Raw genomic sequence first — 26,492 nt, 5'->3', positions numbered from 1 at the left:
TTGTGAATGTGCATGGTTATTGTTTCAAAACCAGAAATCAAATGAACGAAAAAGTAGGCCTACACGAACCTAATTACAGTAACTAGCCTAGGCCTACATGAAAAATTCACTGTTGTTGCATGACATGTAATTTGTGTTTAGCCTAAATCATCAGTTTCTATCATCTAACATGAAACAATATACTATATAATTCGCTACCGGGCTGTTGCAGTAGGCCTAAAGCCAAAGCGTATGGGGAGTGACGTAGGCAAAGAAAACATGGCTGAGTTGGATGTGGGCGGGGCCCGCAGGCTGCAGCGAGCTGTACTTGAAATTGTCTCGCTGGTCAGGCTGTCGTGTATGGAAGGCCAACAGGGACAAAAGTACTCTTCCTAGTCCATGTCCCTTTCTAGGCTAATGTCATTAACCCATAATATTTCCGATGCACCTGAAGGCCATATTAATCTTATTTTCATTCTCATGTCTGGCTGATCATTATTGTCTGTCATTGTCTGTTACTGTCATTGGTTATGTGTCTACATAATATGTAGGCCCATACATTGTGTTCGGCGATTTAACTAATGGCAACGTAAATGTATCATGGCTGTTTATTTGCCTGCGTGCTAGGTCCTTTTGAAAATGCTATGTCTCCTCTCTAACCACTCCATTCCTCCTTGCAGGTCTTCAGGCTGTAGGGACTAGAACAAGATCGATCTTTCCTCAAACTCTTCTCTGCCAAAAGAGCAACACCTCTAGCAGGCACAAACTCTCCTTCAGGCCAATACTGCACTCACTCATATACTTTTTCCAAGCACAATGCACTTTGCTTGTCATTCGTAATCTCCCATTACGTCACGGCAGCCGCAAGCACAGGGATGACATTCCTTCCCATTTCTTCATTACTTAACATCTTAATAATCTTTCAATTTCAGGAGCAGCTCCTCTTCGTTTCATGTAAATGCCTCTCTCTCTTTAATTTAAGGCTATGCATCTGTCGGCAGTGTAGTACTGTCCCTCACCGTAACTATACTTCATGCAGGGATGCTGGGCTGGTTCACGTAGGCCTATAGCCAAAACGTTCATCAGTGCTTTGGTTCATAGTTAATCTTACTTCATCCAGGTCATGTGATGTCAACTTATTTACCTCCTCATCTAAGCTATACGCTAACCCTTCATGTCTTTATCCCACTAGGAGCAGCAGAATAGTGAACTTGCATTGTTAAATCATTAGATTTTGCAATTCACTATCGAATATCCATATGTCCTCTAATCTCAATCACATAATTCTCAATTGTCATATAATCAAATCAATCAGTCAATCAGCAATTATTAGGCTACATCACCAATTAACTCTAACGATTTACTTGACAAGGTCTGTGATGCTGGTTCACATATTCTAAACACCCACTTACTCTTGGCTCTGGAGCAGTGCTCTGTTTTACATTTAATCTTATTTCACCCAGTCAGCATGATGAGGATTACTCTTCCATCTCTTGTCTTTATTTAGTTATATGCTAAACCATCCTCAGCGACCATCCATAAGTGCTAGTGTACTCCAGCTATGTATCTTGATTGTATTTTGTCTTGTCCTGTTGTGTCCTTAGGTCTGCTGCTGGTTAGTTAACCCTGGCTCTCTTTTCACTCCCTATCAATTCACTCCTTGAAGCTGTGTTCCTCATGGCTTTCTATGGGTTCATGCGCTCTGGGGAATTTTGCTCTGACAGCCAGGTTTTTAACCCTTCTCAGGATCTGGCTTGCTCAGCCATCCTCTTCTCCTCCCACTTCTATAGTGTACTGTATTTCTGAAACATTCTCAAATGGACACCTCAGGTTCTGGTGTCATTATCAGAGTTTCTAAAGTAAATGACTCTTAAAAATACTTCTATGATCAACTATCTTAAACTTCGCCCACACACTTCTCCTAATGCACCTCTCTTTCTTCTACCCACTGGGTTATCTATGTCTAAACAATGGTTCAGAATCCACTCGTCTACAGTGGTTGGTAGTTGTGGGCTCTCAACCTCCCACCATACTGGCCATTCCTTTCGCATAGGCGCTGCAACGTCAGCAGCCGCTCTAGGATTACCTGCATCCTCAATCAAGTTGCTCGGAAAATGGTCTCCATCGGCTTACGAGTGCTATATAAGACCTCAGGATCAAGCCCTTCTAGATGCGCAAATAGCTCTCGCAAGTGTCAATTAAGGTAAGCTACCTTGCAAAGGTCTGGTGGTGGTTATTCGGCTCAGCTAAAGCATTATTTTAATTATGATGGCCACTCTTCTCCAGTCACTACGCACAGCCGGCACTTTAGGCACAGAATAAAGTGTTAATACATTCTAGTCACATTTGCACCGCCGCCCTTGGTCTAGCTTCTGCAAGCAAAACCTCGGGTAATCTCACATCACAACAGTTAATGTCTTTCATATCCTACCATCACAACACTTCACTCATCATATACATACGCAACTCGACTCGACACTCGACTCGAATCGCAATCATCATCATCATCGAAGCTCGATCGTTATCGAACCGAACGATCATTAAGCACTTTTCCACGGGGATTTGCACCACATTGCATTACATTCTTGCCGTGCAAGAACCGAGCTTACGCAAGCTCTGAGCTTATGCAAGCTCCTCGACGCTGCAACCGCTGCTTAGGCCAATGCTGGTCATTTTCTTCTTTTCACCAGAGAGCTCAAGCTTTCTATCTGTTTCTCAATACCTTTTCTCTCTGAACTTATTTCCCATGGACACTGTCTATTTCATGTTTTCCTGTCTTGTTTAGCTAACGTTACCTATGCTGCTCATCTTATTTTGGGGGGCCTTTCCAAGAGCAAGGTACAAAAGCATGGCCTCACTCTTTTCATCTTGCCCTTGGATCTGCTTTAGCTCCATTCCGTTGCAGGATGCGGCTTGCTCACGGAAACAGTAATCACATTTAGGGGTCGTACTTAAATCGGATATAATCCATCATGGACACTGCACCGTGCTGTTATTTTGGGGTAAGTCAACATAATTAATTCATTAATCTAAACCTTGCTTTGTTTACATTTCTATCCTAATAGTAGGCCTTAGCTTTCTTTAACATGGCTTTACCTCTGCGGGATGGACAGTAGTAGCTGTTAATTTTATCTCCTGTACATCTTGTCCTTGCAGCTTCTGTTCACCATTGAACCGTAACAAATGGAGTTCACAAACTGTAATATTTTGCATCAACTTGCTTATCAATTAAGAGCTAGCTACTCATCTGCTCGTCACAAGGCTCACAAGAATCTATGGACTCTACGGTTACTGAGTTCTTAATTACTAAAGACTCACTCAGCAGTAATGAGCATTTTGTAATCAATGTACTTCCTCTTGCAAATGTCTGGTGGTGGTTATCTAAATTTAATCATATTACTCTCTCTTCGTTTCTGGTGCCCGTACTGGCTTGGTCACATTTGTGCAGGTCATAATCTTCTTTAACTGCAAGCTCTATCCCGGTGCACTAACCCTGAGCATCTGCAACTGCGAGCTCTATTCTGCTGAACTGACCCTGAGCATCTGCAACTGCAGGCTCTATCCCCTGCACTGACCCTGAGCATCTGAAACTGCAGGCTCTATCCCCTGCACTGACCCAGAGCATCTGTAATTGCAAGCTCATCGCCCTGCACGTCGTTAGTTAACCCTTAAGCTAAGCTTCTGCAAGCACTAGTCACTCAAGCAGTCTTGTTCAATGGGTTGAACATCTGCAAGCTCAATTCCCTTCCATAACTTTAAATCAATCATAGAATTTGAGTCACAGGTGGTCGAATCCATCATCATAATCATCATCCTCATCAAATCATCAGTTTATTTTATTAATAGTATATTCTTCATGTGTCTCTGCTGTCTGTCTTGCTTTCTCTGATTCATCTCCCGAGTTCAACCGGATAATACAACACGCACTGTTTAATATTGTTATGCTCTATTTCAGAGAGGATGACCATCTAAGCATTCTGGTGGGTATCTTTATTTCTTATTCTTTGGGGGTAGGCTCCGCCCCTGCCGTCTCATACCGGCAGGATCTGCAAGGGTCTGCACACTCGGTGACCTGGACCGAGGACGGGGCCTATGCCAAAGACTGTCTTATTGTTGCTTATGCCTTTTGTATATATTTTGATGGATTAAAACGTGTGTTAACTTTCATGGTACCTCCCTGAGTCTTTCTGATAGAAATCATGAACATCGTCAGATAGCTTCGTGAGATATTTGCTAACATTAGTGTTCAAAACTCAACAGTCCATCAGATATGCATCAAACTAACATATTCCAACAAAGTTCGAAATTTTAATATGCTTATTTGCGAAAATATATGAAAAATGTGGCCAGCTCGGTGAGCTCGCACGGTATCCTGGGTAGTTTCATCTCCCACTTCGTTTTAAGCCTGCATCGGTCCTGGTATATTTTGCCTGCTATATTTTGAGGGTTGATTTTAAGGGGAAAATAGCACTTCCCCTTGCTCCCTAAAGTAATGGGACACCCTAGCCCTACACGTGCACGCGCAAAAACGAGGGTTAGGGCAAAAATCTAAGGGAGGTATTGGGACGGGCCCCAAATGTGACAGTACAGTGTGCTGCTCTGGCTATCATCTTTAAAGTTTAGCTCCTGGGCGTTTATCATTGTAGTTTTAGGTTAGCCCATTTCAGGGGCTGGTAGGCATCAGAATACCAGTGGGCTATGAGTTTTTGTGTGTTTATTTTGTTCTATATTTAGTATTTTTTAAATTAAGTGTTTTTGACTGGATAGCACTGAATAGTTACCAGTGTTGCATGTTAAGTTAGCCAGCAGTTAGCACTAGCGGCTAGCTTGCAGGAGGGCGGGATCTCTAATGTTAAAGGGATTTTCCACCTCTCCTTGAGTTAAACTGTTTTACCTTTCCCCAGTTCATCCAGCCGTTCTCCGAGCCTGACAATAGCACTTTTAGCTCTAGCTCATTGAATCAGATTAGACCGTTAGAATCTCTGCTATAAGATAACGGTCTAATCTGATTCAATGAGCTAGAGCTAAAAGTGTTACTGTCAGACTCAGAGAACGGCTGGATGAACTGGGGAAAGGTAAAACTCAATTGTTTAACTCAAGGGGAGGTGGAAAATGAGTGTATTTCCCCAAATGGTGGAATATCCCTTTAATGGTAATCTGTGTTCATATTAAAGCACGTCTTTGCTTCGATCTGACATCACCTTTGGTTGTAGCATGTCCCAAAGGGGAAGAAAAAACCTTCACCTTTATCATACTCATTATGTATCTAATGTTTTTTTTCATCTGCTCTTATGTAGATTCTTTGTGAGGAGGGAACGAAATGTATTTCCAAAACAGGAGTATAAGCAGGAAACAAAGGTGGTGAAGAGCAATAGCAGAGTGACTTTTTTTTGTTTGTGTCAAGACAGTTTTTTTTACTATTATACACATAATATTAATTATTAATAGTAATAGTGTCCAGTACAGTAGGGGAGACCGGGTATGGTTGTAACACATTTTTCTTCAGCACCTAAAACTACCATTTCTTTTAAAGCTACAGTTCTGGAACTTTTTGGCAAAGTACCCCCATTTGTCTACTACAAGTGGCAACCATTTAAATCTCTTCAACTATATTACAGAATTTGTGAGATTATGACAAATACAGTGAGTACCCTTGTTACAACCTACCCCACTACTGGGGTAGATTGTAACAGGTAAAAAAAAAAATGCAGAAAAACAATGGAATTCCATTTGATACACTGAGTTATTGCATAAACAGGGTACACAGGGTGTGAAAATAGATTCACCAACATATTGTATACCATACAATCCGTTCTTCACATAGAGAATGGAGATCATATTAACGTTTTAAACTAAATATAAAAACCACAATGTTTATACTTTTGTGTGTATGTATGTGTCTCTCATGGAAAGAGAGAGAGGGCTGAACAGTCACACACACAAAGATGAAATTAAACAGACATTAAATGGGTCTACTAGCCCCATTCCAAAGAAAATTTTTTAGAGAACACAGAATTTTGGTAACACCGAACAAATGTAATGCATCCTTAATCTGAGTCACAATGGTGACATACACAATTAGGCAGACCTGGAGTGCATGCCTGGTGGGCCCAAAAGCTGCACAAGACACACTTTACCCATACCTCCCACACAGCAGTAGACTCCTAGGCGGATCCGCCTTCAAGTCCGCCAAACCCGCGTGACTCGCATTCGTTTTGGTGCCGCACAGAGGATCAGCTCCGCCTCCAGGCGGCCCCGTAAATTCTACTGTCAAACAGCGGATCCTGAGTGGACCCATGTCGGATCCGCGGGCGCGGACGCGCCTTTACTGTAACGGTTGAACATCTGTACACCAAGAGCCAAGAAGAGTCATAACGTTATTGTGGATATTTTCTTTGCTGGGACACGGTTGCGCTGAACCCCTCTCGAGTAAGTGATATTTTTTAATATATTGAGACATTCACAATAGCTAAACATTGGCCTTTGTGGTTTTATAATCATCATGTTTATTGATTGTAATGACGTTGTTTGATATTAGGACTAACGTTAACGTTAGTGCAACCAGAGACGTTTGTCATTTTGTGCAACAGGCTGAAGTTAACGTTATTGTTAGCTGTGATGCTCACATGAGTCTGTAGCCTATTTGATTTAAAATGGGATAGCAATTTCGGCAGAATATGTTATGGTAGTGTGATTTAAAAAAACACACATTGGTATTTAACGTTAGTCTGGTCTTGTCTGTTTTAATGTGTCGCTGTTGTCCATATAATGCTACTATGCTAGCGGTATATAGCTGCTAGCTAGCATGCTGCTAGGCGCAATTGCATAAGTTATTGCTAATGTCTATTATACATATATATGTTTGAGATCACGTTTGCGATGCAAACCTTGATTAAGCTGATACATTGGCACTGGTATTTCAGTCAATGAAGTCAGTGAAGCACTCGTCTGCTATGATAGCTACCTACAACTTTAGCATGTTGACCATAGACTGTAAAAAGATGTTGACTCACTGATAATGGTTTAGCCCTAGCTTCTAGCTAGCTGTGCATTAACGTTTGCATTTTGCCAAGTTTGGTCTCATACGTAACTTTAGTGTCTATCTGCCATCTTTGTAATGAAAGCCTCGGCATTTTAATAACTGTTTAAGTCGGTTCAGACAACTAATAGGTAATGGCGTCTATTTGTGATTTATTATGCTAACGTAACTTAACTGTATGGAACTTGGTCCCCATCTTCTATTTTGTTTGTTCTGCAGCGCCAACTTTTATCGGCTGGATTCTAGCATCTAACATTACGATTGCCTCTGTTGGGTTCGCTTGATCAAGTAAGATACTTTCTGGGTTGTTAAAATGTAATGTGAACACATTCCCGTAGCATTCCAAAATAGACCAGAGATGCTTGTACTATGTGTATATTTGGACATTTTGGGATTGCAATAACCATAATGATATGGTTATTTAACAGCTATCGTTTCGGGGACTCTGAGAGTGAAGATTGAAGAAGAGCCAGAAAATGGTGACTTTGCATCTCTGAGGTACCTTCCAACTCGCCTGGTATATCAGTTGAAGCCTCAAGCCCAAGCCAATTGCACTGGCAAAGTAAGTAATAATCTCTTAACATTGAAATAACTCAATCATAATATTAATATTAGAGATATGGTTAACATTCTTAGTGCTAAAGACATTCCCCTCTCCTTGTATCTATTCCTCCAGCTCCACCATCTCGCCGAGTGCCAGGCAGCCGAGTCACTACCCCTCAACCTGGAGAAAACTGTTAAGGTAAAGACTGATCTCTGAAATAATATTGAATACAGTGGCCCCATCTATATTAACACAGCAGTAGTCACTCTATTTCAAATCAACAGATTGCATCTGCATTACCATCTCAGATTTTCTGCATACTTCATACATTACTTTCAAAATCTCAGCCAAATATTTTGTCAGTTAAAACATTCATGCAATATTGTCTGAAAAGTTCATTCATTATTATCGGATTGTATTGAAACGCATTGATTTTCAATGTCAATCCATTCATGGAGTTGGTATAGATAGTGCATACCAAAATGTTGAAACATACAAATTCATGTCCAGCATGACCAGAGATTCTGTAGCTCTCAGCCTACCATGGTTAACAGATCACAACCATTTATCTCCCTTAGCACCTCACCATGGGGCAGGACCGCAACGCTCTTCACCACCTCAACTCCCTGCACCTGCACCCGCATTTAACATACGGAGAGTTACTCAAGGTAGGGACTGATCTCTGAAATATTAGTTAATAGAAAGGCCCCATGTGTATTATCAGTCATGGTTAACAGATGACTAGCATTTAATACAATTTTTCCCCCTCTCGCACACCGCCCACCTCACTATGGGCCAGAAACGGCAGTCCCTCCTCAACTCCCTCCACCCCCACACCAGCCCTCAACGTGCAGCGAATAGAGGAACTTTGTAAGTCATGTTTCTTTTTAAATTTAATCTCCTTAATACCTATCTCATATATTGTATTGTGTAAGCATACTTGGCTTTGGATGCTACATACCATAAACATAAACATATCTGTCTGTTTGATTACAGGTGCTGTGAGGAAAAACATGGTGACACGGTCAGCCACGGATGCTGAGGTCACCAAGCACGCAATCAGGTGTTTCAACCGGCTGTGGATCGGGCAACGAGGAGACGTGTTCCGCCTCCATCCACACAAATGGAGTAATAGGAGAAATAAGCATTAAACAATCTTTTTATTGAACTTCTTGTCATTCACCAGTTATTCATTTTCTGATATTTTAGCTGTGCATAGCGCAGTATTTCATTGAAGTTGTAGCCTATTAGATAAAATATTTCATGTCTGCACTGACCTAGGCCTATAAAGCACTAAATTAGGTTTTGACCACAAAATTAGAGTAGCCTAGGCAACGTACTTAACAAAAACAGATTAGCTTATAACCTGTAACTTTCCATAAATGTCCATTTTATATTTCCATTGAGTAGTGATCAGTTTGTACAGTAAATTGATGTCTTGACTTAAACCTTTTCTGTCAGGTTTATTGACAGTATTGTTAAGTTAAAAATACGAGGCAATCCAGATTAATCGTAGGCCTATGTTGCTGTGTTGGCTAGGCCTAGTGCTGGCTAGGCCTAGTGATAGGATAAACTATAGGATAAAAGTAAAACTATTTTATCCTACAGCAAGAACAGAAGGAATTTTGAAAATGAGATAGGGTCCAAAACGGACCCGGGCCAGGTGAGCCTTTATGAGTCTGCTGCTAATGTAACTAATGACGTTCTGCAGTCGTGATGGAACCAACTTTTATCTCGTAAATTACCCCACTAATAATGCTCTGAATGGTACGAAACTTCTGCAGTAGTAGAACTATGACCTTTAGTCCAATAACAAGGCATTAGAAAGTTTGTAAGTGCACCAGGAGTTTATTTAAATAAGACTTGCCTGATTATCTGCTACTATACCGCTGTGTCAACGTTTCTTCCGTGATTTGGGAAAAGCCTGTAAAAGTCCTTGCAGGAAGCGATTACATCAACGTTTTTTGGTATATCCAGTTTTAAATATTTTTTTTCCGAAGTGTTTACAACTTAGTGTTAACTAATAATTATTGCAAACTGGACTACGAACAAAATATTAGTGCATTCCTGGATCTACATCCTTATTCATGCTTCCTGCCAGGACTTTTACAGGCTTTTCCTAAATCACGGAAGAAACGTTGACGCAGCGGTATAGTAGCAGATAATCAGGCAAGAGACCGCAGTTTTGCAATTTTTGTGTGAGCACCAGTGAACACCCTTGACCACTCGGTGAGTTTCGCGTCTTTAAAGGACAGCAGTATGTGTCCAAATTTCAATCTTAAACGTTCTATTTAATCAGTGCCGGCGCTCCGCACACGCACATCACGCACTGCGCGTAGGCCACCAAGTGCCTGGGGGGGCACCAAAAAATCTGGGTCATGAAAAATCACCACAATAGGCTACTACAAATAAAACAGGCCTAAAGCATGTTAATATGCAAAAGCAATACAAAAGTAATATAGGCCTAGACCAAATTAGTCAAGAAAAAGGTGAATCTCCTGTGCGGCCCTCTCTCCAGTCTCCCTCTGGTGCCCCCCTCCCCCACCTCCCAGTGGTCTGTTCGATTATGCCTCAATCCCATGGCAGACACCTTAGACATGGTCTCAAAGGCACTAAGAGTCGGGGGCGGAAAAAAGAAGAGACAGCGGGATGATGCTTAAACTATCTGAAAACAGGTACCGAATACCGAAATTGTCCTTTAAAAGGGCCCCCACCATAGGCTGTCTGAAGCGGTTTCCCCTCAGGACATTGATTATCACAGTCCTGCCCACAGCCGATTCCGGAAGTAAGAATTCAATACAATTTCTCCATTGACAATTGGGGTATAAGCCATAAAAACGTAACCATACATGGTAGACTTAAAACCAGGTACGGTTGTACTAAGCGATTGTATATGCTCATATAGAGGGCGAAAATTCAAGGGGCACCAACGTTGTTTTGAGATTAATGTCTTTTATTTGCGACGTCTTGGATTAGTACTTCATTACCCATAATCCTGAACAAGCCAACAGTAATGCCTCTAATTGGTTGAAAGTGCATAAAATTTCTCGCCGAATCGCCGGATTCCCCCTCACACGGGCAGTCAGTGTTGCTGGCCAGCAACCGACCTACTCTGGTCAACTTTGAGGCAGGGCTGAGCAAGATGTGGTGGTCAAGGTTTCAGGCTCGCCACCCCGACTTACTTGACCGAACCAAGGCATTGGGGACCACCGCCATCGACGGCTTGTTCTCCATCCTCCAGTCTCTGTTCGACAAGCATCAGCTACACGACAAGCCGTGGCTGGTGTTTTCCTGCGATGAGACTGGGTTTGGAGACAAGCCGCAATCAAGGGAGGAGGGTCCTTGCCTAGAAGGGTCAGCGCCATGTATACCAGCAGGCAGTGACGACTAGGGAACACATCACCGTGCACTGCTGTCACTGCATGAAAAGTGTGATTTTCGTCCCCGTAAACGACCGGAGATCTCCCTCATTTTCGGTAGTTGACGACAATTTGCAACCCGCGCTTGTCGCCGTTTGTCTGTGCCACAAATTGTCGGAACCGAACAATGACGTATGTGGAGAGCTTGCAGAGTGCTAATGGCCCTAATTAGCATATGAATGCAGCGAAACCGCGGCTGGCCAGGTCTGGCTTGAATATCCTTACTCAGTATTGGATGAAACCACTACTTTCAAACAAGTAAAATCACTCCTGATTGGCAGCAAAACCACACCTGGCCAGGCCAGGCTTGAATTTCCTTACTCAGTATTGGATGAAACCACAACTTTCAAACAAGTAAAATCACTCGTGATTGGTTGGCAGATCTGTCACTATTCGTCACCCTGCCTCATAATAAATGTATATATATATATAAATATATATTAATTTATTTATTCATATTAAGCTGTATATTCATGTCATTGTTATCCTATGTAGGCTACCATCAAGGACATGAATGAATTTATAGAGGAAATGAACATTTGCCAGGAACATGTTTATGCAAAGAAAGAGCTTTATTAAAACAAACACAACTATATACAAAGCGAGGATCTGCCCACACATGGGTGGAGGATGATCCAAAAACTACAACTCAGTGAACTGTCCGTTTGCCTCCTCTGGGTTGTCGGTAACTGGCGCTGTTCTTTCCGAGGCAGGTCCGTTGTGCAGACGCCTATTGTGCGTGGCTCTGTACTTCGGAGTCGCCTCTTACCGGGACTGCAGCTTCGCACAGAGTTCAGAGAGCACCAGCCTACGAAATGACGGCGACCGTACAATCCATCCAGAGACCCCACCAACAACGCCATCTTCTTCGTCAGACAGTTCCACCTAGTCATATGCTAGCACACTCTGTCTCGATTCCAGCAGCTGTAAAAAAAACAATGAATCAGTACTGTGCGATGATGCACTGCGTATGGACACAACACTATCAATGCACCAAATAAAGTCTTACCCTCTTTCTTCTCGCTCGACTCCGAGCTGAACATCTTTTCAGCTTCCGCCCGCAATGAGTTTTCTGGCTGGGTATACCTAAAGCTCCTGCGTACCATCTCTTACAGGCGGCTGGAAAACAATTAAATGAGTGGTATGAATAAAAATCAAACGCAAGTCACAGTAACATTAAACAAGGAAGGAGAAACAGTAAAAAAAAAAAAAGTCACTTACACACAATGTCATCTTTCAACATCGTGTACATCTGGACTTGCAGATATTGCTCCGAGCAAATGGGAGGCCACCGCCTCATTATGAGGCGAGATTAGTCTGTGAAAACAAAATGTACAGTTATGATCGGTATCTATCCTACGGTATCTATACGTATCTATTTCCTTATACCGCAGAATGAAAGCATATTCTTTAAATCTTACCCTTGCTCCGGTTCGTAGCGCCTGCAATTTGTCTCCGAGTTGTGAAGACGGCGTACTGCTTCCTGTAAATGACGACACAAAAAAATACACTTTAATAAAGCTGGTTCTGCTCACTTGTTCTTTTGCAAGGCTACTAGGCTACTCTTAGCTTTGGTTTTAGGCTAGGGTACTTTTAGCTTAGCTAGCAGTCATCGAACATATTCTTACCGCAAGCTTGGGATTGTGCACCAGTCTTCTCTTCTTAAAGTTTGTCTCTCCCGCACAGTTTTTCGACTCCAGAGCAGCCAACCGGTCCTCTATGGACAGCAACCTAGAGTTTACCTAATTGCTTGAATGACTTGCAGACAGCTCCGAGCAAAGAGGAAGTCACGACCCCATTAGGAGGCAAAGTTAGTCTGTGAAAACAAAATGTACAGTTAAGATCGGTATCAACGTAGCCAATCTATTTCCTTATAGCCTACAGCAGAATGAAAGCATAGTATTCTTTAAATCTTACCATTGCTCCGGTAGCGCCTATGTGTCTCCGAGTGAACCCTGGTAGGCTACGGCTGGCTCTGATTTCCCGAAAGCAGATGTCCATTCTCCTGGCGAGACAAGTAACCACTCATCTGGCACTAGATCCAATGCTCTCCATTCTTCCAAGCAAAAAGGGAAGTGCTCGTTTAAAGGTCCCCTCTTCTAGAAGGAATGAGCGCAGACGATCGCGGGCGCGTTGTTTATGATTCACATCCACATACATCCAAATAACGTGAAGTAGTAGCCTAATGAAACTGTAGGCTAGCCTTACTGTTCTGCTGAATCCAAGTACAGCTCGCTGCAGCCTGTGGGAAGGCGAGGCTTGGAGATGCTCCTCTCTGAATTTGCCGCCGCACACTGACTGTTGTTTATCCTATCAGCTGTTCTGGTGGAAGCGCGACCACAGTGCAACCACTGCTCACTAGAGGAAGTGTCTCCCCTGCTGGCGTGGGGGTGTAACGGTTTGACTTAGTGGTTTATTGAAGTGACCCTGCTGTGGCGTATAGACTGAGAATGTTTTGGACTGTGTAAATAGTCTACTACCAGGGAAACAGCCAATCTATTTCCCTGGTAGTAGACTATTTACACAGTCCAAAACATTGGCTATTTCCCTGGTAGACTATTTACACAGTCCAAAACATTCTCAGTCTATACGCCACAGCAGGGTCACTTATATAGGTATATATTTTTTATTCAACAAAAATATATGCAATTTTGCATATATTTTTGTTGAATGAAGATAGTGATAAAGACAATCATTTATATATTTGCCTTTGAAATTCTCATTGTGTTGGTGTGAAGGGAAAATCTGAATCTAAACTCTATCGACTGTTTTAAGTCAGGTTACATTATTGGAGCTTGCAGGGAACAGACATGTCATACCCAGCATCATTTCTGCCTGTTGAGCGTATTACTGGGAGTTGTTTAAGCAAGACCAAAGGCCATAGTCATGCCAGCATGCACAGTTCACTCTCCCTGCTACCCTGATTTGCATTTGTATAGCTCACAGCATTTTCATTTACATGTTAAAGCCTCCCCTAGAATTAGGAGGAGGGGGGTCGTGGGCGGACGACTGCCAAGCAAGGCCCACGTCAATTTCTGACAATTCATGGCAGTTTTCGGCATTGCCTGCAAACTGCCGCGAACAGCCATTAAACTGAACTTCCACGACAATCTACAGTGCCGCATACTGACGGAAATCACACTTTTCATGCAGTGTGTGCAAGCGCTGCTGGGGTGAGCATACCACCTTTCATAATCTACACCAGGTGCCTCCCCAGCAACGCCTATGCCCTGAATGGACCACCAGATGCCCTTTATGGCGTGTCCCAAAAGGGCTATATGGACAGCGAGCTCTTCTTAAAGTGGCTGGTGCATTTCATTAAGTATGCCCCTGCAGAGCGACCCCTTCTTCTGACGCTTGACCAGCATGATAAACATGTCACGAAGGAGGTGGTCGACCTCTGCAGGGGCAATAACATTGAAGTGGTGTGTCTCCCTGCACACACCACACACGTGCTCCAGCACCTTGATGTCTCGCTGTTCGGCCCTCTGAAGACTGCCTTCAGCAAGCTGGCCGCCTCACGGCTTGTCCGTGGGGACTTTGTGGTGGGGAAAAGGCACTTCTCCTCGGTGCTGAAATATGCATACCCTAAGGCAGCAACTCCCAGCACCATCCAGTCGGGGTTTAAGGCCTCAGGCATTTTCCCAGGGAGGAGGTCAATTCAGAACAGGTAAACAATATATCTTTGTCATTTAATATTACATTTCCACTTGTTTACATTCATTACAAATGAAATACAAACCAAAATTATTCATCAAAATAACCTTTTCACAGATTGTGAAGCTCGGTGGCCGCAAATCCGCTGATGCACCTGATACTGGCCCTGCAGGAGACACACCAGCTGCCCTCGCCGAGGCCACTGCCACCTGCCCTACCTGTCACCGGCAGCCAAACCCGTTGGTGTTGGCTGGGGTCATCCCAGAGGGGTTGGCCAACATCTTGCTGCCTGCGGTGTTTAACAGGTCGGCAAAGAGGCAGCGTACTCCCCTTCTAGCGAGAGTCATCACTAGTGACGAGTACGCTGCCCTCTTACAGGACAAGCGGGCGGAGGAGGACCTGAGGGCTGAGACCAAAAAGATCAGGGCAGCTGAACTTAAAAGGAAGAGGGAGGAGAGAGAAGAACAGAAGAGAGAGAGAGGGAGGAGGCCCAGGCAAGAAAGCGCCTTTTAAAAGACTTTAAAAGCACGGGAGGACCCAGAGCAGTACTGCGCCATATGCCGAGATATGGCACTGCCTGGGTCCTCCCGTGAAATACACGAATGGGTGCAATGTGAGCTATGCACCCTGTGGTTCCACACTGAGTGTGTGAGAATGCACAAGGTTCCAGGGTGCATGGTTCTGCCACAAGTGCGCAGCAACCCCAAAATAATTTGTAAATAAAGTTATTTGTAAATAGTTAGTTAGTTTAGTAATGTTAGTTTTGCAAGTGTGTTTTATATAAATAATAGAAAAATTTCACAATTTAATATGTTGTCAATTGATTATTATTTTTTAAAAGCCTTCACATGACCGTTAACGTTAATGAGCTTATTTTGGATGCTACTTAAGATGGCACGCTGTTCAACTGACGGCAAGGTTGCAAATCAAGCTAAATCATAACCTAAGGTGACAATTTGGGTACCAAATACACTTAGCCTATAAATGACACATATTATATTAATGAAATGATAACAAAATTAAGTTAAACATGATTAAATTAGTACCTACCTCATGGTAGACGACAGCGTACGTAACAGAGTGACACTAGTGGCCGCGACATACGGAACACTGTTACTGTAACAGCTTTCGTACTTGAGTCGCCCTCCCCAGGAAATCGTAATTTAAAAACATCTTATTGGACAGTAATGGGCCAATCAGGGCTTGTCTTGTAGCTAAGCCCTTTCACTTTACAATAAAATCATTGGTCAAACACATTGAAAACCACTCTGACGTACATTCCGCTCTGAACCGCTGATGTAGCCGGAAACGTGTACGGAAAACCATTACAGTACTCTTTTGATCCATGCTAGTTTAAACAACTTTTTTAGGTAGCCGATAGGCTAATCATTAGCCTTTCAGACATTAGAATGTCATTATAATGCTGCTAACATTAGCCTACATGCTGCAACACAGGTATGGAATATATGTTTTAGTGACCTTGTTTTTTTCTAAATTGTTGTTTATAGGCAACATCAACTTAGTCGAGGCATAAAGAGCCCTGTATATCCTCATTAAGTACTTAAACTTTTGAACTAGCTAGCTGATAGCCCAAGCTGGATGCTACCCCCGGCTAGACATTGCAGTAAAATGGTTAGCAAACCGTCCATGTGAATATTTCAAACCTACTGATTCGTTCGCGACCAACCCATCATTAAACTGCAGCTTTAAGCCCTCAACGTCGTCTTCCAGGCATCGCTGCCACCGTCGACATAAACGCACCTTGAAGACAACGTTAGGGGCTACCTTAAAGACAACGTTGGGCTTAAAACACTAAGAAACGTTTTGGCACCGGCATTGTTTTAAAAGTATTGTAATCAAAACTATACACATACGATTGTGTGCTGTTTACAGGTTATGTTTACTAAATAAAGCCCAAAATATGTTGCTGACTAGAAATCGCTAGTATCAGCTAGTGCTAGCTAACGTCAATGTAAGGTAGCCTTACCTGAACCCTGCCAACAGCACAATGTTTAGCTAGCCAGCTTTGACGGTGTGCCAAATGTCATTATTTGTATAATCAGACGCACAAATCGGCTGTACATAAACGTAACTAAACAGACTTTCACTCAATCACAGTTTATCCGGATGATGGCATGCGAGGGTATTTTGATGTGGGCAGATGACTACATTATATCAGTCCCCCCCCCCCCCCCCCCCCCCCCCAGGGGTTTTATTTCTTGGATGAGGCAAATACATTGAGGATTCTTCTTCATCTCCCACCTGGTAAGATTGGTTAAACTACATTGAGTGAAAATGACAGGGGAACCCGTAAAGCAATCCTCTGTTAATAGTGACAGTGTTGAATAGGAATGATTGCCAACTGCCTACTTCAATGTCTATATGTCTCTATTTTTTGCTGTTGTGCTGCCCCCTGCAGTTATTGCAGGTAGCAGGGACCTACCCTGATAGCACAGGGGCGTTGAATCCACGTTGAATCAACCTCCGCCGCTTCAAACAAACGTGGATTCAACGCCCCTTTGCTATCTGGGTACTGTCGAGCGAAGTTGCACATCTTCCCTCTGCGGCGCAGATAACCTATTACTCCTATTTTATATATCCCCCTTGGAAGTTGATCAGGCTTCCGTAGAGGATTTATTGGGATGCTATAAAATAAGGAGTAGCTACGCCTAGGTCTCGGACAGTTGGCTAACATGCAAAGATGTTTGACCCTAGAGATTATCTAGACACAGGTTATAGGCTACTTCTTGCTTAGGTTTTTAGTGGAGACCTTTTAGTGGAGACAAGTTATCTTACCCTCCTAGTTGGAAATCGTAGATAAACCAAGAAACGCAGCGAAGCGGCGGTCATATGTTTAGTCAGATAGGAGACAGTTTTCTGTGAATATCTCGAGAACCGTAGGGCCTAGGAGGTCCACCTTTTTTTGGTATGTTGGTCTTAAGGGGGCATGTCAACCCATCTCATTACCACTTATTTCATGTATAGTGCCACCTAGTTAAAAATTAAAAAGCAAAAAATTAAGTGTTTTCATCACAATATCTCTGGCTGACATGGTCAAAACTGCACGACCGGGGTTTTGTTTTGATCTGTAGCCCCCCCCCCCCTGTACTGGACCCCCTGAAAGGAGGGTAGGGCAGACACAGTTTTCTGTGAATATCTTGAGAACCGTAGGGCCTAGGATGACCAATTTTCTTTGTATGTTTGCCTCCAGGGGTCATGTTAACCCATTCCATGTGCACACATGTGCATAAATAGATACACACGCAAACACATACATTCACAGTAATCATACGTATGACACATATACAGTAGACATATGCATGCACATGCACAAACACACATACGCAGGCAAACACACAAGCACGCACACCCACACACATAAACATGTACACGCACACAATTCAAGAATTTCTCATAATTATGAACAGGCAAGATGGGGGTGGGGTTGTATAAAATGTATTTTACATGTGAAATCTATGAACTAATCATGTTTTGGTACTTGTTGTCTAGCAGATACCAGTGACAATTGAGTTAGGATAATGCAATTTAGTGAGACAGTTAGAATCATATAGGCCTTTAAACGTGATTTATTTTTGTGGAAAAAATGTGCTGGACTGGGCGGCGGTCATATTTTGTACTGCTCTGCGGTACATCTAGTTTATTTGAGTGTTTTTCATGATGTGCTTTGATTGATAACTGAGGTGATTAAAATCAGAGGAAGGTTAAGTTTAAAATAAAAGTGTCTATTACGTCTATGTGTGAGCTCACTAAGCGCGAACCAGCCAGGATGCTAACGTCACCTACAGGAGCCCAGACGACCAATAATAGCCTTGCTAATGAGCTCGCGATTTTACTTCACCAGGCATGAAAAAAACCTCGGAATCTGAATAGAAAACAACGTTTACAACCAAATACATTTATAGAAATTATCTCCATAGGCTACAGGTTCGAATATTAAGAGATCCCTAAAATTCGTTCGAATATCTTTTAATTTTTTTAAATAATCGAATTATATTCGGATAACGAAGTTCGGCGTCATAGCCCTAATTTATACTAGGTAGACTTGTCCTCCCCCACACATTCCTAAGGCAAATCAATCTTACTTTCCCACGACAGTTTAGAACCTTCTAGAAGGTGCAGGCATATTCCCACGATGCACGGATTTTCCCACGATTCCTGGGAATTTTCCCATGGTAGCTGGGAATATTCTCACGGTAGCTAATACATTCAAGTCACTGATCTTACCCAACAATTTAAAATGACACACATTACTTCTCCGGGTTACATTTCGGAGATGCTAGCATTAAATTCAGTACTGATGGTTTCAGAAGTTACACAGTTTACATTCAACGACAGTTAACAATGTAACACATTACATTTAACAACGTACACTTTTACAGTCATCAAGAGAGTTCGGTTACATTCTTACAGGTTACAAACACTTATCCCAGATAGCAAACATACACTGGGACGGAACTGGGCCACACCTACCTCAACGTCCGGCACGGATCTGCATAATGGACTTGATCCGGCGTCCAAACGCACATCGGTCCAAAATTGGTCTGGATCCGTTTGACGGATCTGGTACCAATAAGGGCTAAGACTGGCCCAGTTCCGTATGGTAGTCTGTGTTACTGACGTGTTCCAGATCTGCTTATCATATGCAATACGGGTCCGCTTATTGTGTGTGGTACGGACCCGTTTATCAGACATCAGCTGGCTTTATTTGACATGTGAAATGTGATTGGTAGTTAGGCCTAATTATCCTGAAAAATCTGTTTGCTACACATTTGCTAACAGGTTCGTTATAGGTTCACCCAGGCTAAAGTTCGTAACGTTTTCCCAACAGCTCAACTGATAAACATAAGCTAGGCTACAAACAAATTCGAGGGGGGTAAAAAAAACTTTACACATAAGTGTCTAATTATTTTTTTATTCAACAACCTGGCTGTAGAGGTGCAATCCCAGACAAAGTTTAAGTCGTGTTAATTCCACTGTTCCCATCGATATTCAGGCTGTCTTCCTCAGTCATCTCCATGGTCAATCTGAAACAACACAAAATAAACATTAGCCATTTATTCCTTTTTGAAAATAGGTAGTCACAATTACACTCGTTTTTTTATCATCAGTGATCCTGTTAGCGTTACCAATGTTTTTTCCAAAATAGTTATTGTGATGGCTAAGGTAGTAGGCTAGCCCATAATGCTGGAAAGTATAAACTTAAAGTTATCAATTGCTCGGTTGCTTGTTGTTGTCTGAATAAAACAGAGATAAAAAGCAGATAACCAACCTTGAAAAGTTGGGCTGTCCTAGTCCAACCCCAGGCTGGCAAATCATGTCAAAAGATTGATAGTGAGCAAACCAAAGATCCTTGATTAACGTTACTGGTTGGACTTCTGCATGCGTGGAAAGAATATGGGGTTGTCTCATAGCACTGTTAGATCTGACACAAACAACAATTGACTACTTTTACCACTGCTAGGTAATAATAAAAATAATGAAACAGACATATGATCAATATTGAGCCAACTATATCTTCTTTTCCAGCCTTACTGTAGAAATGAAGTGGCCATGGGAACATAGTGCACCCCCATGGTTTCTAAATTTGTGCCATTCCAAAATACCTTTTTTTTTCTTTAGCAGCCAGTTGACAATGAAGTAGGGAAAGGACAGTCAATTTAGCAGAATCAGCACCTTAATTAATATCATTACCACCTGGGTCTGCTGTGAAAAAATGGTCCTCCGGTTCATATCCGTATCACAGGTTTGGGCCAAATCAGTGTTTTGTATTTTAAAAGCATCTCCTGACTTCCAGTTCAGTTGCGGAAATTGGACCTGGGACAAATCTGTTAACCGGTGATAAAACAGCATTGCTAGCAGAGCTGAAATCTGTATCAGGAGCAGATCTGGCCCACAGTCAGATACCGTATGTCCGCTACAGGCGGATCTAAAGGCTTTTATGCGGATCCGGCCCAAAGGAAATTGCTATCTGGGATGGCATTAACTCTTCACACAATGCAATCTGAATACATTCATTTGAACAGTTCAAAGGAATTATCCGGAGTAAAATGCACTTTAGATCAATTTATGGATGATTGGGAGTACATACGTTGAGTTGACATCCAAATTATGTAATTCGGATGTGTTTTGAGAAAGTTCGATGTTCGAAGCCAGTACCTTTCCGGAAATGTTGCCATCTTTGCTGCCATCTTCAGGGGCAGTGGCGTAACAAACCAATGGTGGGCCCAGGTGCGAGAGCTCTAAGCGGGCCCATATCGACATATTTTGGCCCAGGATGAATTAGCTCTGATACATGCAATACACATTAAGGGTGACTTCAATTGTTTATACAAAGGGCCTGAGGCACCGAAGTAGTTTAGTAGTTACATATTACAATTTCAAATAAAAACACACGACTACATAGGATGCATTACATGTGAATACATTTTGCAGGCCATGGTAATCTAATATTACTGCATTAACATCAACTCGCATGGAATTATGGGAACACTCAATGCGCTTCTTCAACCCTCTGCTGAAACTGCAAGCGTTGCTTGCTTAAAAACTCACACTGCGCAGAAACAAAACTTAATGTAGCCTAACTTATTTAACCGTGCAGAAACCAAATAAAATCATTCATATGCATACAATCCCCAATATGCGTGAATTAGGCCATTAGAAGAAGGCCATCTTACGAGCCTTTAGTTGAATCGTTAACGATGTTCCCAATATTTAATGCTCTTGCTTCTCGTATTTTCAATGGACAGGATAGCTAACCCACTGAGCCTCTCCTGCCCCATGCTGCTCCTTAATAAGTTTGAGTTTGGAAAAAGATCGCTTAGCTGTTGCCACAGTCACAGGCAATGTCAGAAACAACATGAGAGCAGTACACACTTACCCGAATGTGGATGTTACACTGTCATAATCTACCACCAGCATTTTGGCAAGTTGAAAAATAGATGACTTCTGTGAAATCTCTGCTTTAAAGCAAGACCTGAATGAGAGGAGTTGTGTTGGGAATGTCGGTGCAATGTCCCTGCTATAATGGTCTGACAAACATCTTGCCTTTTCAAGCAGTTCATTATCACCTGCGAGTTGAAGGGTCATAGGACGTAAAGACTCAAACACGTGACAAGTTTCCCGCATACTTGCAAATCTTTGGGAGAGCTGACTGATTATGATGTCCAGAGTTGCATTAAATACCTGCACTTTGAAGAATTTCTCTGCATCGGTTAAGCGCTCATCTTCCGATAGTTCGCTTCACTCTCCGTGCTCTAACATTTTCAAATGTACTCTGAACCCCCAATTAATTTGCGAGCGTCTGCGCTGTAGCCTTGGCCTGGTCAAAGGCACGCCGGTCGCTGTTTTTTTTTTTTTTTTAAAAACGGCGACGAAATTGTGAATTTCCAGAGCGTGTTAGTCCACACTCAGCAATCGACTCCTACAGACTTTCCCCTGAAGATGGCAGCAAAGACAGGCAACATTTCCGGAAAGGTACTGGCTTGATGAAATTCATTCTGGACTCTCTATCCGACCACATAAAGACCTCGGGATACTTCGGTTTGGCTTTAGGGACCCTCTACTCACTACCACGTAAGTGTAATGTTGTTTGGAACTGTAGATGAGGTATAAAATTAGCGTTTTGTAGCTGCAAAATGATATGCCCGCGTCACTTCCAGGCTAACGAGTTTTGACTAAAAACGGTAACATCGAACTTTCTCAAAACACATCCCAATGACATGATTTGGATGTCAACTCAACGTATGTACTCCCAATCATCTGTAAATTGATCTAAAGTGAATTTTACTCCGGATAATTCCTTTAAGGCACTTTACCCATTTCACAGTTTTGAGACATACAATTCTTTACATGCATAATTCCCTAGACTTTACAATGTCAGGCTACTAAAGTACTTGTATTGATACATTTCATTCATCGCACTTTATTATTTATTATGAGGTCATTGTTTGCAGTTATGGTTCATTGTCCATTCTTTTATTCAATATCAAGTCAAGTAACATCAAGTATTTCTGAGGTCAGGGCAATCTGGTTTAGTAATCCAGCACATTGTTCAACATTTGTTTCAGCACATTCATCCACTTCCACACTTTCAGGTGAACTTAATTCAAGAGTAGGTTGCAAGGTCATTGGTTTAACATTACGATTCAATTCCTGGTCAGTTGTTTCTTTCCTAATTTGCCTAATCATATTTTCTAGACCAGATAGATTACCTTGATAGCTAGCGCTGAATCTAGCCTTTCTGCGTTTTCGCCTTGTAAGACGTATTTATTTTGTGCTACCACTCTGTGGTCCATACGGATGGTGTTCAGGCAACACGTCACTGTGAAATTTCCAACAACTGGCATTAAACAAACTTAACTTTTTTTTTTTTTACATGTAATTAACTGTAGCGCTACTGACAGAAGTAGTCACAGCTAGCACACTAGCCTGACGTTGTCATACTCAAATTCTAGTCAGAATATGAATCTGATACTGCTCCATTGGGACGTAATTATGGGGCGTGTTTCAACCGATACGGGGAGGGGGGGGGGGGGTGCCTCTGCCTCTGCACTCAATAGACCTCTGAAGTTCGCCTACAAAAAAGAACCAAAACGGCCATCTTTGCCCAAGGAGATCCAGTTGTTAATTGAAGCTAACTACCTACATGGCAAGTTAGCTCTGGGGTAGCAAAAATCTAAGTGTGCCACTTTCACGTACAGGAGATTACAGTAGCCACTTGAAGGTTCAAGAAAATGTCTGCATTTCAGACTTTTTCATCCCCGTGAGAGTTTAACAGGTGCGATAATTCAAAATCCCTTTGTTATTTTCCCATAGACCTCTCCAGAATATATCCCGCCTCCTAACTTCCGTATCCATCCAACTTCCGGGCGTGGATTGTCTATGGGAAATAACATGGCGTTTTGAAAGATCGTACCTGTCAAACTCTGTAGGTGACAAAGTAGAAAAAGCTGCTGGGCAGATTGGCCTACACACTTCTGCCATCTAGTTTCCACTGGATTTTTTGATTTTCGGTGCCGTTTGAGTAGTATAGTCTATAGTATACTACTTAAACGGCACCGACAATCAAAAAATCCAGTGGGAACTATATGGCAGAAGTGTGTAGGCCAATCTGCCCACCGGCTTTTTCAACTTCGCTACCTACAGATGTTTTACCGGTATGATATTTCGAAACGCCATGTTATTTCCCATAGACAATCCACGCCCGGAAGTTGGATGGATACGGAAGTTACGGAGGCGGGACTTATTCTGGAGAGGTCTATAGGAAAAATCGCCAGATATCGGATGTCAAAGAACTTCAGAGGTGACCCTGTCGCTAAGCCCCGCCCCCCATTGTTACCGTGTAAAACTCAGACAAACATACCAGACTTGATTAGAAATACATTATGGAGAATGGCAGCTGACAATATATCAAAGCAGGCTTTGAGGACGTTTTGGTTGATAAATTCAAAACTTGAAAATTTATACAAGGTGACAAGCTTAAAGTTGAGGCAAGGAGCCAGATCACCGTGCCACTGACGTTAATGCTAGCTAGCTAAAGATTGATACTGAGTGTTAGGCTACATTAACATTCGATGTAGTAAGAATATAGTAGTTGGCTAATGAGCATTTCATCTTGGGATTAAACCTGGTTACTGTGCCCACGTTGTTGGCTTAGTAGCCTACATTACGTCGAGCTGTTGCAAATGCGAGAGACGTCCTGTAGGCTACTGTTGATGAAATATACCCCGTTTACTAACCACTCGGGGTAACGTCTATCATGTCCCCCATGCACAACGTTTTACCATGGTTATCCGTCAGGGTTTTTTGAGGAAATAAACTCCATAAATAACCATTCATTTCAGTCAAGGACGAAATTAAGAGTGTCCAAAGGGGTGAAAACCACTTTAAATCGGGTCACATTATTGACTGTTGTGTGTCTGAGGGTCAGCTTGTGGGTTTTGTAAGAGCCAGCATGAGGGACAAGACCTACAAAGTTGTGTGGTGACTTTTGCAGGGAGGTTGGTAATGCTAGTTATCATTAGCTAGGCTACTGTAGCCTTCATACTGTACGAGTCATATCATCAATCATTAACTTAGAAATACTTCTTCGTACATTTAATGAACATTTCGTGTAATAATTCACAGCAAGTTAATAAACTGAATATGGTGATCCAAGAGCAGACCATGCACCGGTGCATGCATCAGGATGGCGAAGAACTGCACTATGTTGCTAATGTTAACATTAACCGCTTTCACACACACACACGATATAAAATACACAATGGTAAATATAACATTCAATACCAAAACACTATTATTTACACGATTACTCCTGAAATAACTGCTATTAACTGCACATTCACTATATAAAAAGCACTGTTTGGAGGAAAAGGTTTGCATGCTGTCGTCGGTTGGAAGTTGTTCAAATGGCAATTCGCGCCGGTTCTGCCTTGCTTCTATATATTATTCAGTGAGGCGCGGTGGTTTATGGGATGAGTAGTTCCTTCGCTCTGAAATGAAAATATGTACAGTCTTGTACCTTTGACTTTTTTTGGACTTTCTCTTCCTTTTTCACTCAATATGATATGTATGCTTATGAGTTACGCCGTAGCTGATTAGCCTAAGACATGCTCTAAAACTCTTTAGATACGGATTTTTTTCAAAACGTCAATGGGAGAAATGAATGGGAAACTTACTTCCGAAAACTAAGCTCTCTCGGAGAGAGCTTAATATATAAGCAGCACGAACCAGCGCGAAATCATTTCCAACTGGCGACAGCACGCTAACCCTTTCCTCCAAACAATGATTTTTATATAGTTAATAGCAGTTATTTCAGGATTAATCGTGTAAATAATAGTGTTTTGGTATTGAATGCTATATTTACCATCGTGTATTTTATATCGTGTGTGCGAAACCGGTTAACGTTAGCAACATTGTGCAGTGCTTCATATCTGACTGCCATCCTGATGCATGGTTTGCTCTTGGACCACCATATTCAGTTTATTAACTTGCTGTGAATTATTACACAAAATGTTCATTAAATGTACGAAGAAGTATTTCTAGGTTAATGATTGATGATATGGCTCGTACCATAGACTGTATATATAGAACTGGACAGTGTGGCTGCATTCTGCAGTGTTCTATGGAATTGAAGCCGCCGAGGCGACACCATCTTGGAAAATTTGGAGCCAATTTGAAGTGCGGCTGCGCAGCAAAAGTTAAACTCTTTAGATACGGATTTTTTTCAAAACGTCAATGGGAGAAATGAATGGGAAACTTACTTCCGAAAACTAAGCTCTCTCGGAGAGAGCTTAATATATAAGCAGCACGAACCAGCGCAAAATCATTTCCAACTGGCGACAGCACGTTAACCCTTTCCTCCAAACAATGATTTTTATATAGTTAATAGCAGTTATTTCAGGAGTAATCGTGTAAATAATAGTGTTTTGGTATTGAATGCTATATTTACCATCGTGTATTTTATATCGTGTGTGCGAAACCGGTTAACGTTAGCAACATTGTGCAGTGCTTCATATCTGACTGCCATCCTGATGCATGGTTTGCTCTTGGACCACCATATTCAGTTTATTAACTTGCTGTGAATTATTACACAAAATGTTCATTAAATGTACGAAGAAGTATTTCTAGGTTAATGATTGATGATATGGCTCGTACCATAGACTGTATATATAGAACTGGACAGTGTGGCTGCATTCTGCAGTGTTCTATGGAATTGAAGCCGCCGAGGCGACACCATCTTGGAAAATTTGGAGCCAATTTGAAGTGCGGCTGCGCAGCAAAAGTTGAAGCATGCGCAGTGAAGAAGAGTCGCGGTCAGGCACGCCCACTCAGT

General features: G+C 42.2%; 4 long non-coding RNA genes across 5 annotated transcripts; 1 reads left to right on the top strand and 3 right to left on the bottom strand.

Moving 5' to 3' along the window:
• Positions 1 to 5,010: 5,010 nt before the first annotated feature.
• On the top strand, positions 5,011 to 8,730 carry LOC143133099 (uncharacterized). Its single transcript, XR_012988443.1, has 6 exons — positions 5,011 to 7,306; positions 7,447 to 7,580; positions 7,695 to 7,760; positions 8,141 to 8,230; positions 8,362 to 8,432; positions 8,559 to 8,730. It is a non-coding gene; the product is annotated as an uncharacterized LOC143133099 (long non-coding RNA).
• A 2,800-nt stretch (positions 8,731 to 11,530) lies between these two features.
• LOC143133098 (uncharacterized) lies at positions 11,531 to 12,022 on the bottom strand. Its single transcript, XR_012988442.1, has 2 exons — positions 11,991 to 12,022; positions 11,531 to 11,905 (listed from the first exon to the last, which is right to left on the bottom strand). It is a non-coding gene; the product is annotated as an uncharacterized LOC143133098 (long non-coding RNA).
• Positions 12,023 to 12,247: 225 nt separating this feature from the next.
• On the bottom strand, positions 12,248 to 13,351 carry LOC143133097 (uncharacterized). 2 transcript variants are annotated; one of them, XR_012988441.1, is made up of 5 exons: positions 13,190 to 13,351; positions 12,899 to 13,080; positions 12,610 to 12,797; positions 12,403 to 12,464; positions 12,248 to 12,298 (listed from the first exon to the last, which is right to left on the bottom strand). It is a non-coding gene; the product is annotated as an uncharacterized LOC143133097 (long non-coding RNA). The 2 variants fall into 2 exon arrangements; XR_012988440.1 differs by having other exon boundaries at positions 12,251 to 12,298; positions 12,899 to 13,344.
• Positions 13,352 to 19,595: 6,244 nt separating this feature from the next.
• On the bottom strand, positions 19,596 to 20,350 carry LOC143133096 (uncharacterized). Its single transcript, XR_012988439.1, has 2 exons — positions 19,929 to 20,350; positions 19,596 to 19,683 (listed from the first exon to the last, which is right to left on the bottom strand). It is a non-coding gene; the product is annotated as an uncharacterized LOC143133096 (long non-coding RNA).
• Positions 20,351 to 26,492: the final 6,142 nt, after the last annotated feature.

Source organism: Alosa pseudoharengus, unplaced genomic scaffold, assembly GCF_046254945.1.
Source record: "Alosa pseudoharengus isolate Yale_2024_CS ecotype anadromous, Long Island Sound unplaced genomic scaffold, YU_APseudo_1.1 YU_APseudo_1.1_scf_19, whole genome shotgun sequence".
Lineage (NCBI taxonomy): Eukaryota > Metazoa > Chordata > Actinopteri > Clupeiformes > Clupeidae > Alosa > Alosa pseudoharengus.
Note: the sequence above shows the minus strand (reverse complement) of the source record. Positions and strands in the feature narration are given on the sequence as shown.